General features: G+C 45.4%; 1 protein-coding gene across 3 annotated transcripts in view; it reads left to right on the top strand.

Moving 5' to 3' along the window:
* GLRA1 (glycine receptor alpha 1) overlaps positions 1–15492 on the top strand; it is a 220861-nt gene that overhangs the window by 109875 nt on the left and 95494 nt on the right. The window lies entirely within an intron of this gene.

Below are 15492 nucleotides of genomic sequence, written 5' to 3'. Positions count from 1 at the left end.
AAAACTTTGTGAAAACCACAATTTGTGTCAATCTCAAAATTTTTGGCCACAATTGTACATACTGCATTGTAGCTTATTTTTCATCTGTGGCACTGACTGACATTATTAGATAGTATAAATTCAAGCATCTGTTCACTTAGAATGCTATTTTTTCCACCTGTGACAAAGACAGTCCACACTGCAGAAGAAAGTTGCAAACTATCAGGTAAATTTGTGGTAACGGAAGATGAGGTTTAACCTATGCCCCTGCCCTTGACACTTGGTCTGACACAGTGGTGAAACGTGCCCAGTGCAAGAAATGCACAAGGGAATTTTCATTACTCGGCCCCCCGCAGGTCCTATTTTGGCGATCCCTCGCAGGTCCTGTTTTGGCGATTCCTCACAAATCCTCTTTTGGGGGTCTCCCACAGGTCCTGTTTTGGCAATCCTCCACAGGTCCTGTTTTGGCGATCCCTCACAGGTCCTGTTTTGGCGATTCCTCACACGTCCTGATTTGGCAATCACCTACAGGTCCTGTCTTGGCAACCCCCCAGAGGTCCTGTTTTGGCGATCCCTCACGGGTCCTCTTTTGGCGATCTTCCACAGGTCCTATTTTGGCAATCCTCCAGAGGTCCTGTTTTGGCAATCCTCCACAGGTCCTGTTTTGGAGATCCCTCACAGGTCCTGTTTTGGTGATCCCTCACAGGTCCTGTTTTGGCAATCCTCCACAGGTCCTGTTTGGCGATCCCTCACAGGTCCTGTTTTGGCGATTCCTCACACGTCCTGATTTGGCAATCACCTACAGGTACTGTTTTGGCGATCCTCCAGAGGTCCTGTTTTGGCAAACCTCACAGGTCCTGTTTTGGCGGTCCCTCACAGATCCTGTTTTGGTGATCCCTCACAGGTCCTGCTTTGGCGATCCCCGACAGGTCCTGTCTTGGCAACCCCCCAGAGGTCCTCTTTTGGCGATCTTCCTCAGGTCCTATTTTGGCGATCCTCCAGAGGTCCTGTTTTGGCGAACCTTACAGGTACTGTTTTGGCGATCCTCCACAGGTCCTGTTTTGGCGATTCCCCACAAGTCTTGTTTCAGAGCACAGTTGGTTACCACTTGTCTCTTCCTCCTGGTCCTGTCCTTAACATTCAGCAGAAGTGCCCAGAAATGCCTACTCAGCCAATAACCGGATGCAAAGGTGACCCATCTCACCTACTAATTGGATGAGTGGGTATTTCTGGTGATTTCTGTCGTGTCAAAGAAGTAGGCACCAGCAGGCGCTGGAAAGGGACCTGCAGGGGAATGAGGAGGCAAATCTTAATAATATATTGATACATTCAGATTTTTGGGGAACTCTAATTACTATTATTAGTATTTTTTTTTATTATTATCAGAAACATATATTTAGATACCTATTTTATCTGGGCTGGCCTGGCTTATGAATCTGTTACCATCATAATATCTTCTAGATACTATTAAATAAAATAAAATAGTAACTTTTTTCTTATTTGAAGCTTGCAGAAAAAAAATCAGATATAGAAAATAAAACAGATTGTGTTTCATACTGGGGGTCCCAGTGGTTCGACGATATGAAGACATGATCAAATATACATTTTTTATTATATGTGCACAGTGATATTTCTAATGTTGTACAATAGAAAATGATATTACCTGCATGCCTCTAGATAGGACTGGTATTAGATTTTCCAGGAATAATACAGTATAATATTATCTTTATGGAATCTATGTAGAATATTGTGTGGGAGGGTTTTCTTCATATCGTAAGAAAGAGAATAATTTTCATCCTGACTGTCCCTGTAGTTTGCAATGGTGGAGCGTTAATGGTTATGGGCCATTGCAAAGTGCGGGTAGAATGGCAATGAAGCACTGGTGGTAATTTGTATTTATTCCAAGAGCTAAAACAATGAATATATATTCATATATAATATATAATACCTTTCAGTGGAAGAGAATATAGCAGAAACCCAAGTTAACCCCATATCTGGTGGTGGAAAGGAAGACCCAGTAAGTAGAGTTGAGCCATGAGATCCGCAGTAGCCTGGTCCAAAGGTCACATTGGATCACAGTGAACCTCCTACCACCTCTTTGGATAAGTAGGCACCTTGGAGACAGTGCGAACAATTTCAGGCACCAGGTCAGTAATCTGTTGCCTTGCAAACTGCCTCTTACTTGAAGGCATCCTCTGCCCTTCTTTAGATTAAGCTGGATTGATGTGACGTCATCGTTCCGACTTGAAATGCTTGTGCCAGGCCACCTAATCAAAAGAAAAGCTGTGGATGCTAACCAGTAGAAGGAGGCCTCAATGGTCACAGATTACAAATGTATCGATTTGCACCTTCTCTGTAGGCTCCACGACATCATTACTTTGTGACACATAGTGTTACACACCTGTCCTGGACTCTGCTCCCTTCACCTCTGTCCGGTGCCCTCTGTTGTGTTCCACACTAGGCTTTGCCCGGTGTGTGACATCATCTCACTAGACCTTTTAAGGCCCGTCAGGACACACACCTGTGTCTTGGGATTGGTACCCTAGACCAGGGGTCTCAAACACACGAGAGAGGGCCACATGCAGCCCCTGAGACTCTGTTATGCGGCGCTTTGGCCCCTGAAACAATTGCGTCCAGCGAGCCAGGGACTGTTGACATCAGCGCTTTTTTCAACCAAATGTGCGTCCTCGCCAAGGGAGCGAGGTCAGGTGAGAATAATTTTTTTGTGTGTATGTAAAGAGCAGCAGAATGGGGGACATTGTTATAAGAAGGGAACAAGGATGGGGACACTGCTATAAGATAGGACCAGGATGCGGACATTATTACAGGACAGGGGACATTATTACAGGACGGGGACCATTATTGCCGGATGAGGGACATTATTACAAGCTTGGGGACATTATTTCAGGCTGAGGGACATTATTACAGGATAGGGGACCATTATTACAGAACGGGGACCTTTATTACAGGATAGGGGACATTATTACAAGCTTGGGGATATTACTAAAAGACAGGGAACACTACTACATGACGGACATTATTACAGGTTGAGGGAAGTTATTACAGGACAAGCAACATTATTACAGGATGGGGATATTATTATAGGTTTGGGAATATTATTAATGGACAGGGGGCATTATTACAGGATGGGGCTAAATGAAAAACTATATTACTGTATGGTGCTGATTGGGGTAAAAAATGGAAAACATTTCAAGGAAAATGTAAAATAAAGAATGAAAAAATAGTGGAATAATATTTGGCTATCATAAAATGCTGTTTTATGTAAAAAGGGAAGACCTGTATCATAACCCATATGATAAACACAATTATAAAGAATAAAAAACCCGCCAAAAAAAGCTGATTATCAAAAAGTAATATAGAAAAATAATGGTATCACTGAAAACATAATCTTCTTCTGTAAAGAACGCAGCCCTTCATAGTCAAATTTTTTCTATGTGAGGCCCCTTCTCCCGGCTGAATTTGAGACCCCTGCCCTAGACTTTAGCTTGTTCTGTGTACACCATGTTACCTGCTTCTGTCTCTACTGACTTCACTTCATCCATCCTATGATTTCCAAGATTCATGAGAGTGTTTCCTCCTACCCTTCCTCATATCTCATCCTGCTGACTGCACTGATGTCTGGTGCCCATGTAACCACCTGGTCCAAGGGCTAAGGGGGTCCACTTCACCAGGTGACCCTAAACAGAGCTTTTCACATGGTGTCTCTGTTGACAGGGCTCTGGTGCTGCAGCCAGGACCAGGTTCCTCTAAATGTTTTTTGATGAACTTTACCTGTAAAGATCCAATACTAGCTCTTGTAATCATTGGGGTACCTGTACAGATGGCCTAGAAAACACCTCAAAAAAGAAGAAAAATCAAAGCCAATGTGGCCGGAGGACCTTCTCGTTTCTCAAGCTTCATTGCAACTCATTAATATGGAGGACAACATGGCAGTAGGTTTACTATTCCTCTAATGATAATCTCCTGCTGATAAAACTGTAATTTTAGCAAAACTATAGCAAGCAGCCCGGTAAGTGACACATCACTGGAATCAGGGTCTCTGTCTCTACATCATGCTGCACTTAGGTTAGGTGATATATTCCTTTTAAATGGTCTGACTTTGACTTACAAGATAGCTACCTATGTGTAGCACTTTAAAGGCACTTTTCTTCTTTCAGAGGAAAGTAATTTTTGGGGTTGGTTCCTATTGTCTCTTGCTCTTCAATAGCAGTATTTCACTATCTATTGGAACTTTAGTAATATCAGTATATATATATATATATTATATATACTGTGTATATATATTTATATATGTGAATTATTGAATTATTGTTATTGCGACCACATTCTTTTTCATACTTAATATCAATCTATTTATAGTTCTACAGTCCGGGTTCATTCGCTAAAAAAGGTGGACAGGAAATTAAATTCTTTTTGTTTTGTATAATACTATATTTTCCTTTAGTAAATGTTGAGTTTTAGAAGATCTACATGAGATATTGTGAATTTTTCATCTGATTCCTTTTGAAAGTATTTTGTTTTAATGCATTTATAGTATATTTCTTTTATTCTCCTTCCAGCTTTTTTTCCTGAAATATCTTTTGTGTTTTTTTTTTTTTCTGAGCATTTTTCTGATGGTTTTGGCAGTCAGCGTTTTTTCAGAGCTTTTTTCTGATGATTTTTTTGCTGTCGTTTTTTTTTTGCACTCTATTGAATAATGAAGAAACCGCTATTGTCTTTTTTTTTTTATCTAAAACGATGGCAAAATGCTGCAAAAAACATCCATCCTTTTCCAGGCATCTTTTGACCTTTCCCACTGACTTGCATTGTAAAGTACAGAACGTCTTCCGAGCGGAAAATGCCTGAAGAATGGACGTTTCACTTCTTTTATCCACTTTTTAGTAACCTGAAGACATTCGAAAGCCTGAACAAGTCTTTTTTGTGCTCCTTCTTTTGAGCATTTTCTGATAGATTTTTCAGGTGGTTTCCGAGGCGGAATTAAACTGAAAAAGATGTTGTGTGGACAAAGCCTGATAGTGATTCGTAGGTGGTTTAGGGTTTGAAATGGTAAAACGTCAAAAGCAAATCTAAATTATTTAATAAAAATATATATATTTATCTTAGAGAGGATTATGTGACTAACTTTTGCCAAAGCTGTGAGATTCTTTCGACTTTATCTATCTAGGTATTACCCTGCCAGGGCCTTCTTCCTCATTGACATCATTGATTTGGGTGGGTTCTTATTCTCTCTCTCATTCTGTGGACTTTGGCACTTGACCTCTTGATTGAATAGACATTGACAACGGTGAAAGACAAATAATGGACTTTGGAGAAAACTTCTTCTCACACTTAGTACAAATGAGGATTCTGAAACGATGAAACATTTTGTTGTCTGGATGCACCTTTGGATAGTTGACTGTATAGTCATCGAATGTATATTCTGGCATCTTTCTTATGTCTTTATGATTTTGTTGCTGTTTTTCACATATTTTTTATTTTGTTTTTGCTATGTGTGCTACATAATAGGAATCTGAATCGACCTGGAAGCTATCAAGAAGTAGGCTGGTAGATTCTAGTCTATTTTTATAGTAGAATTTAGTAGTTTATGCTCATTAACTAATGAACTTCCAAACAACCTAACATATGAATATCTAAAAGTATCTACATATGACCAGATGTCTCAACAACAACAGATGCCTGCCGCTGAGATCTCGGCCCGTCCCTGAACGCCTACTTTAGTTGACGCACGTGTCAATCCTTAGTGAACAACCATTTAGATGTATGCATCGTGTTCTGTTCACACTGGCATCTTGGCTTCTGTTTTTACAGGTGACTTGATGGCTCCATTATGATCCATTTTGTACCAGATCCTGACGGATCCTATTACCTTATAACGGGTCCATCGGGTTTCTGATTTCACTGGATGGGATATTACATTGTGCTCTTATTTTTTGCTATCAAAGTAGAACATAAACCTGATGAAAATGTAAACTATGCCTTACAGGAGGAAGAAATCTGTCACTCTTAGGGCTCATTCACACATACGATTTTCTCATACGAGTGCTATCCGTGGTTTTCATGGCTAGCACTCCTACCTGTGATAGTTTATGGGGCCATTCATATGTCTGTCATTTTTCATGGACCAAGGGGTATACAGAAAATTGCAGAGACAAGTCTGATTTTGATCCAAGGGTTGAGTCAAAATCAGCAATGTAAATCAATGGGTCCGTGAAAAAATCGGATGTCATCTGAGGGATGTCTGATTTTCACAGACTGTCAGAAAGGAGAAGGTGGAGCAACTTTTTTTTTTATTTCTCCACATACGAGATCTAAGGGGTAAGGTTCCTCCTTGTGGAGAGTGATGTACCAGGTCTGGCATGCCAGTATGAGGAGACTTAAATGCCTGCATGCTCCTCTGGAGCATTAAATATGCAAATTGCCTCTTCAGAGAGGAAGAGGACTTGAACTCTAGTGCCACCTATTGGAAGAAGCAATCCTAAAAGTCAATAGTGACCCTTTAACGAGCCTTGCAAAATGACTTGGGATACAAGTCAAACCAGAATCTCAATTTGTAGATACGATGTTTCGGGGAATTGCCCCTCCTCAATGCAAAGTATGAGATCTGGTTTGGCTGGGTGAGAGGCTTAAGACTGGGATCTAAGGGGTAAGGCTTCTCCTTGTGGAGAGTTACAAGCCGGATTACAGTCAGACCTGACTCTAATCATAGTCTGATTAGAATAATCGGTCTGTTTTTGTCATACCTGGAAAAATTGGACATGTGCATGACCCCTTATGGTATGTGTCTTTTTGCTATGTATTTGGAGCGGAAACAGTGTGGAATTTGAGTTTTTGAGAAAGATTTGGAGAGTTTCTGCTCAATTTCTGCTCCAAAAACCAGCACATACTTTTAAAAGGTTTCCTGCTCTAAATAATCCCTTTTGTTAGAACAATATTCTAAACACAGGGATTTCTGCTTCTGGAACTGCTTAGGATCAGTTGAATTATGTGGGGTAAACAGCAGCAAGTGTTCAGTTTCTCTACAGCACCTCTACAGGGCAAAAAAAATATTACATAGTTTTCAATGAAATGCATGTTGAGTAGTGTTGAGCGATACCTTCCGATATCGGGAAATATCGGATCGGATTGGATCGGACCGATACCGAAAAAGTATTGGATATCGCCGATTCCGATACCGGAAACCAATGCAAGTCAATGGGACATAAATATCGGAATTAAAATAAACCCTTTCTTTCCTTGTAGGTTATTTCTACATGAAGGAAAACAACTAAGAATAATGTAGAATGTATTGGGGGAGGTGGGGGAGACAATAAAGGCATAGAGGTTTAGCCCAGTCAAATGGAATAGCAGGAATTACTATTTTTTTATTATGTTCTGAGTTACGGAAATATTAACTATGTTAAGTATTTTTATATTTTGTCAGATATTTATGTTTCACTACTTCCATGCTCTTCACCTTCTTTTTTACTTCTCCCACACTTTCTCCTTCATCATCCTCAGCATCTTTTTCATCCACTTCTTCTTCACCTTCTTCTTCTTCACCTTCTTCGTATTATTCTTTTTTTTACATTCTTCATATTCTACTTCTTCATCTTCTTCATATTCTTCTTCTTCATCATATTCTTATTTGTGACAGGCATTCCTGTAGTTGTTATCTATAAAAGGTTGGACATTACACCTTTCGTTCTGCCCGTCACAAAAGATTTACAACAGGATTTGTCCGCGTTCAGTTTGGCCTGCAGCAGCAGGTCTTTTCCAGGGGCACCACGAGGAGGAACGGACTCACCCCCATACACTGCTTAGTCATCTTCTGCTTATAATTTAGATATTATCTTTTGCTCTGATTTTAAGTCTTATGCTTAATGTTCTTCCGCTTTTTGTTCTGCAGCTTCTTGTATTTCTGCTTCTTGGTTTTCTGTCTCTTGTTCTTCTGTATCTTGGTGCTTGTCTTCTCTTCTTTGTCTTCTTGGTCAACTTCTTCAGGGTCATCTTCTTGGTCTTCTTCGGGGTGGTCTTCAGGGTCGTTGTCTTCGGGGGTCCTCGTCTTCGGGGTCCTCATCTTCTTCGGGTTGGTCTTCTGGGTCCTCGTCTTCGGGGTCCTCGTCTTCTTCGGGGTGGTCTTCAGGGTCCTCGTCTTCTTCGGGGTGGTCTTCAGGGTCCTCGTCTTCTTCGGGGTGGTCTTCAGGGTCCTCGTCTTCAGGGTCATTGTCTTCGGGGTCCTCGTCTTCTTAGGGTTGGTCTTCAGGGTCCTCGTCTTCAGGGTCCTCGTCAGGGAGATCCAGAGTGATTACCAAGAACCATTTCAAAAAGCTTGAACTTGGAAATGTAGCAGAAGGTACAAGAAAGCTGAGGAACTACCGAGGACCAGCTGACGGTACTGGAACCCGGATGGGTAGCAGAAGGTACAAGAGCCAATGGAACTACCGAGGACCAGCTGATGTTACTGGAACTCGGTTACTAAGCAGGAGGTACCTGTGCCAGAAAGCACTACCAAGGACCAGCAGACGTTGGTGGAACTTGGATACCGAGAAGGAGGCACCTAATCCAAAGGCACTGCCGAGAACCAGCTGACGGTACTGGAACCCGGATGGGTAGCAGAAGGTACCCATGTAAAAAAAAGTTCAAGGCCGCGAGCCGGCCGCAGTTACCAAAACCCACAGTCCTACAGGGGGTGCTTGTCCTATTGGCACTATGGAACCAGCCTTCATTGCCAGATCCCGCAGCCCACATAGGAGTCACCTAAACTGCAGGCACCATAGAGTCGGCTAACCCGACCGCAACACGACAGGACAACGCATTGGAGGCAAAGTGACGTTGACACTACCCGGAAACAGCTGGCGTGCTGGAACCAGGCTGGGCAGGAGGGAGTACCCGTGCCAAAGACACTGCCGAGAACCAGCTGACGGTACTGGAACCCGGATGGGTAGCAGAAGATACAAGAGCAAATGGAACTACCGAGGACCAGCTGACGGTACTGGAACCCGGATGGGTAGCAGAAGGTACAAGAGCCAATGGAACTGCCGAGAACCAGCTGGCGGTGCTGGAGCCCAGGGTAAATACTAAAAACAGAGGAGCCAGAGGTGTATTTGGAGGAGGTTTTAAATCCGTAGTACAGTGGATGTGGACAAAGCAGGAGAATTTGCCGGACACACAGCTGGGGATCAGCTGACGTTACTGAACCCCAATAACACTGGAGCAAGCGTTGACTGTGCAGACGGCACTTCTGAGCAGCAACTAGCAGTATTGGAGCCCAGGGTAAATACTAAAAACGGAGGAGCCAGAGGTGTAATTGGAGCAAGTTTTAAATAAGTAGCACAGTGAATATGGACAGAGCAGGAGAAATTGCCGTGAACACAGCAGGGGAACAGCTGACGTTACCGAACCCCAATAACACCGCAGCAAGTGTTGACTGTGCAGACGGCACTTCCGAGCGCCAACTGGCGGTGCTGGAGCCCAGGGATAAGAATGAAAACAGAGGAGCCAGAGGTGTAATTGGAGCAACTTTAAAATGTGTAGTACAGTGGATGTGGACAAAGCAGGAGAAATTGCCGTCCGTACAGCAGGGGAACAGCTGACGTTACCGAACCCCAATAACACGGCAGCAAGTGTTGACTGTGCAGACAGCACTTCCGAGCGCCAACTGGCGGTGCTGGAGCCCAGGGATAAGAATAAAAATAGAGAGGAGCCAGAGGTGTAATTGGAGCAAGTTTTAAATAAGTAGCACAGTGAATATGGACAGAGCAGGAGAAATTGCCGTGAACACAGCAGGGGAACAGCTGACGTTACCGAACCCCAATAACACGGCAGCAAGTGTTGACTGTGCAGACAGCACTTCCGAGCGCCAACTGGCGGTGCTGGAGCCCAGGGATAAGAATAAAAATAGAGAGGAGCCAGAGGTGTAATTGGAGCAAGTTTTAAATAAGTAGCACAGTGAATATGGACAGAGCAGGAGAAATTGCCGTGAACACAGCAGGGGAACAGCTGACGTTACCGAACCCCAATAACACGGCAGCAAGTGTTGACTGTGCAGATGGCACTTCCGTGCGCCAACTGGCGGTGTTGGAGCTCAGGGATAATACTGAAAACAGAGGAGCCAGAGGTGTAATTGGAGCAACTTTAAAATCTGTAGTAGTGAGAATGTGGACAGAGCAGGAGAAATTGCCGTCCGCACAGCAGGGGAACAGCTGACGTTACTGAACCCCAATAACATGGTAGCAAGTGTTGACTGTGCAGACGGCACTTCCGAGCGCCAACTGGCGGTGTTGGAGCTCAGGGATAATACTGAAAACAGAGGAGCCAGAGGTGTATTTGGAGGAGGTTTTAAATCAGTAGTACAGTGGATGTGGACAGAGCAGGAGAAATTGCCGTCCGCACAGCAGGGGAACAGCTGACGTTACTGAACCCCAATAACACGGCAGCAAGTGTTGACTGTGCAGACGGCACTTCCGAGCGCCAACTGGCGGTGTTGGAGCTCAGGGATAATACTGAAAACAGAGGAGCCAGAGGTGTAATTGGAGCAACTTTAAAATCTGTAGTAGTGAGAATGTGGACAGAGCAGGAGAAATTGCCATCCGCACAGCAGGGGAACAGCTGACGTTACTGAACCCCAATAACATGGTAGCAAGTGTTGACTGTGCAGACGGCACTTCCGAGCGCCAACTGGCGGTGTTGGAGCTCAGGGATAATACTGAAAACAGAGGAGCCAGAGGTGTATTTGGAGGAGGTTTTAAATCAGTAGTACAGTGGATGTGGACAGAGCAGGAGAAATTGCCGTCCGCACAGCAGGGGAACAGCTGACGTTACTGAACCCCAATAACACGGCAGCAAGTGTTGACTGTGCAGACGGCACTTCCGAGCGCCAACTGGCGGTGTTGGAGCTCAGGGATTACAGTTCAGGTGGTAGAAACATGAACAGAACAGGAGACCTGGATACTGTTGCCAACCAATTATTTATTCTGGAAGAGGACTGGCAAATTCATGAGAGATCCAGGCCTTGTTCATTTTGAGAAAAGTAAGCCGGTCAACGTTATCGGAGGATAGTCGCATGCGACGGTCTGTTAGTACACCACCTGCGGCACTAAAGACGCGTTCCGATAATACACTAGCAGCAGGGCAAGCTAGCACCTCCAGTGCATACTGACTAAGCTCTGGCCATGTATCCAGCTTACAGACCCAAAACTTGAAGGGAGAAGAGCCGTCTGGGAGTACACTAAGAGGGCAAGACATGTAGTCTGTCACCATCTGACGGAAACGTTGCCTCCTGCTGACTGGAGCCGTCTGTGATGGTGTAGACATTTGTGGCGGCGGGGACACAAAACTTTGCCACATTTCGGCCATACTGGTCTTGCCTTGTGCTGAGGCGCTGCTTCTGCTCCCTCTTTGTGCAGAGCTTCCTCCACTGCCTCGACGCACTGAGCTGCTTTGTAAAGCACTAGCAGCACTGCTCTCGGTTGGAATGGAGAACATGATGGAATGCACCAGTTCGTCTTGGTACTCCCGCATTTTACGCTCCCGGTTCAACGGTGTTATGAGGCTTTGTAAGTTGTCCCGGTAGCGAGGATCTAGGAGGGTGGACACCCAATAATCAGCCGTGTTGAGAATGTGGGCGATGCGGCGGTCGTTTCTCAGGCACTGCAGCATGAAATCAACCATGTGCTGCAGACTGCCAACTGGCCAAGAAACGCTGTCCCCTGCTTGAGGCGTGATCTCTGCCTGCTCTGCATCACCCCACCCTCGCTCTAGATACTGACTACTAGAGCATTGTGTACCTCCCTCCTCTGGACAGATGTCTTCCTCATCCATTGACTCCTCCTCATCCTCCTCACAAAGTGTCCCCTGCCTAGGCCTTTGTGAGGAACCACGTTGCGCAGACTGTAGAGAAGCAGATGGCATTTGTGACTCCTCATCCTCCACCTCTTCCAAAACCTCGTCCCTTAGTGCTTGCAGTGTTTTTTCAAGCAGGCAGATAAGGGGGATAGTCATGCTGACTAGTGCATCATCTGCACTCGCCATCCGCGTGGAATAATCGAAGGCACGCAAAACGTGGCAAATGTCCTTCATAGAGGCCCACTCAGTGGTGGTGAAGTGTGAACGGCGCGCACTGCGACTTGTTTGCGCCTGCTGCAGCTGGTACTCCATTACTGCTGCCTGCTGCTCACACAACCTCTCCAACATATGTAACGTTGAATTCCACCTGGTGGGTAGGTCACATATGATGCGATGTTCCGGAAGACATAATCGGCGCTGCAGAGCTGCAATGCGTGATCTTGCATTGCTGGAACGCCGCAAGTGAGCGCACTCTATGCGGACCTTGTGAAGCAGTGCATCAAGATCCGGATAGTCCCTCAAAAAACTCTGCACGACCAAGTTGAGCACATGTGCCAGACATGGGATGTGAGTGAGGTTGCCTAGGCCCAGAGCTGCCACCAGATTTCAGCCATTGTCACACACTACATTGCCTGGCTGGATATTCGCTGGCACAAACCACACGTCACTCTGCTGCTTGATGGCATTCCAGAGCTCCTGCGCTGTGTGGCTTCGATTCCCCAAAGAAATTAATTTTAATACGGCCTGTTGACGTTTGGCCACGGCTGTGCTCATATCGGTCATCATAACAGGTAACCGTTCACGGGTCGATGTGGAGGTAGACCGTGACGGCTCCTGCAGCGCTGATTCAGAGGAACTGGAGTATGAGGAGGAGTCAATGTGTACAGACTGGATTCCTGCAATCCTTGGAGTTGGCAGAACACGTACAGCGCCACTCTCAAGATCTGTACCCGGCTCCACAACATTTACCCAATGGGCAGTGAGGGAAAGGTATCGTCCCTGTCCATGCTTACTGGTCCACGCATCAGTGGTCAGGTGGACCTTGCTACTGACGGCGTTTTGTAGCGCATGTTTAATTTTTCCCTCCACATGATGTTGCAGGGCAGGGACGGCTTGCCTGCTGAAATAAAAGCGGCTGGGCACGTTGTATTGTGGGACTGCCAATGCCATAAAGTTACGGAATGTGTCAGTCTCCACCAGCCTGAATGATAGCATTTCAAGGGCCAGTAGTTTAGCAATGCCAGCATTCAGAGCCTGTGCTCGGGGGTGGTTTGCCGAGTATGGGCGCCTTTTCTCCCATGCCTGTGCTAACGATGGCTGTAGACTGGCCTGGGAGTGTGAGGATGACTGGGAAAGTGGTGCTGTGGGTGGAATTACACTGTGTCTCTGTACAACAGTGCCAGAGATTCTTCCATGGCGATCCTGTGAGGAAGCCGAACCAGCTGTGTGTGAGCTGGAGGAAGAGGCTACAACACGAGCTGAAGAGGTGGTAGGTGGCGCTGTAGGTTGGCCTAGGTCTTCAGTGTGTTTGTGTAACTCCACCACGTGCTTGGTCCGCACATGTTTCCACATATTTGTGGTATTGAGGTTGCTGACACTTTTCCCTCTTTTCACCTTCTGATTACACAGCTTGCATTTGACAAAGCAAATGTCATCTGCAACTGTGTCAAAAAAGGACCAGGCACTGCAAGTCTTGGGAGCGCCCGCTTTGGATTTTGGAAGAGCCATGCTCCTAATGGGTGCCGAAGTGGAGGCTACAGGCAACCAAGTCTGCCCCCTCCCTCTCCCTCCTTTTTGGGCCGTTCGGGGAATCTCTTCCTCAGAGCTGCTCCCACCACCTTCCTGTCCCTCACGCCATGATGGGTCAAGGACCTCATCATCTACACCACCCTCTTCAAACAACTGCTTCTCCTGGGTAGTCTCGACAGCACAGTACGCACCAGAAAGTGGCACCTGAGTCTCATCATCAGATGCGTACTGAGGTGTGCTGCTGACCATAGGCACTGGTCCACCCGCCTCTTCAGATTCAGAGAGACAAAACGGTTGCGCATCACTGCATACTACCTCTTCTTCAAATTCTCGAATTCTGCTTGGCTGGCCCCCTCTTTCCAAGCCAAGAGATTCAGAGAACAGAAGTAGAGATGGCTCCTGTCCAGGGCTCTCTGACTGCCTGGGCAATTTGGCAGGTGGTGAAGAGACAGATGGGTGCTCTTCAGTGCTCAGGACCTGAGAGGATCTGGAACTAATTGAAGTCGATGCGTTAGCTGCCATCCATCCGACAACGGCTTCAATTTGGTCCTCGCGCAGCAGTGGGGTACGGCTAGCTCCTACAAAGCTGCGCATAAAGGACTGTTCCCTGGTAAAACTGGGGGATGCTGAGTCACTGGTGCCCGCAGCAGGCACAGAATCCCCACGTCCTCTCCCTGCAGGCACAGAATCCTCATGTCCTCTCCCTGCAGAAACTCCACGCCCACGCCCACGCCCACGCCCACGACCACATGCCTTACTCCCTGCCTTCTTCATCTTGGTAGACTGATAAAGATAGGCAGAAAAGTACTAAGGGCTTAGTGTGCTTATTCCTGAACAGCTGCTAACAGGTATAAGAAACACTAATTTTATAAAGTGTGGACTAGACTTTAATATGAGCTAATGTGGCCTACACAACTGTAAAGTGGAGTGTTTGGTGAACTTTATTTAGGTTTTTTTTTGTCACAAAAAGACACTGGATGTGCCTAAAGATGTAATAACGATAGTATCACAAACTTTTTGTAGCTATTACAATGTAGGAAGGTAACCTACAATGCAATAGATGAGGCTGCAAAAAATAGGCTAATACTAATCTGGCTGGGGCTGCAGGGCCCAAGGCTGCAGAAAGGCTCCTCTAACTATTCCTATATAGTGTGTTTGGAACCAATTTAGCTGAATACAGATGGAACCACCACACTAATAGGAGATATCAGGAAAAATTATGAATTGGCAAAAAAGGACAATGTATGAGGCAGTGACACACACTGAGTGCACTACAACCAGACTTGGCTGAAGCACACACTACAGGGTGAGCTGCACTCACACACACAGACCTTGCAGACAGCGGTGAACAGCACAGGGAAATGTGCACTAGCACTGCAAGGCACAGTGATTTAGAAAGTAGCTTGGGTAAAGCAGTATAGAGCAAATAGGTAGCTAAAACTGTCCCTCAGAACAACAGCGTCCTATCCCTAACTGAATTCACAGCAGAGTGAGCTCAAAATGGCGGCGGTGGCTTTTATAGTGCATCATGACATCATTTCAGCAGCCAATCACAGCCATGCCATTAGTTAAGATGCCTACATGCCTAACAGGATGTGCCCACACTTCTTAGGATCCTCATTGGCTGAATAAAATGAAAATGTCTCATTGCATTATGGGAACTTCCGATTCCGGTATACAATATTGCAAAAGTATCGGAATTAAGTATCGGAATTCCGATACCGCGAATATCGGCCGATACCCGATATTTCAGTATCGGAATGCTCAACACTAATGTTGAGTCCTCCAGAGACAAAGAAGCCCTTAGTAATCAAAATGAATGAGGGTCCTGAATGGGGGATCTTGTTCTGCTAATAATTTATAAATGGGTTTCTACACCAAAAGATTCTTTAGGGTTTGAACAAAGCTCTACATACTATT

The sequence above is a fragment of the Phyllobates terribilis genome, unplaced genomic scaffold (genome assembly GCF_046119375.1).
Source record: "Phyllobates terribilis strain yellow unplaced genomic scaffold, ASM4611937v1 Scaffold_10__3_contigs__length_209671492, whole genome shotgun sequence".
In the NCBI taxonomy this organism is placed as follows: Eukaryota; Metazoa; Chordata; class Amphibia; order Anura; family Dendrobatidae; genus Phyllobates; species Phyllobates terribilis.
The sequence above is the reverse complement of the archived record's forward strand: the minus strand, read 5'-3'. Positions and strand labels throughout refer to the sequence as shown.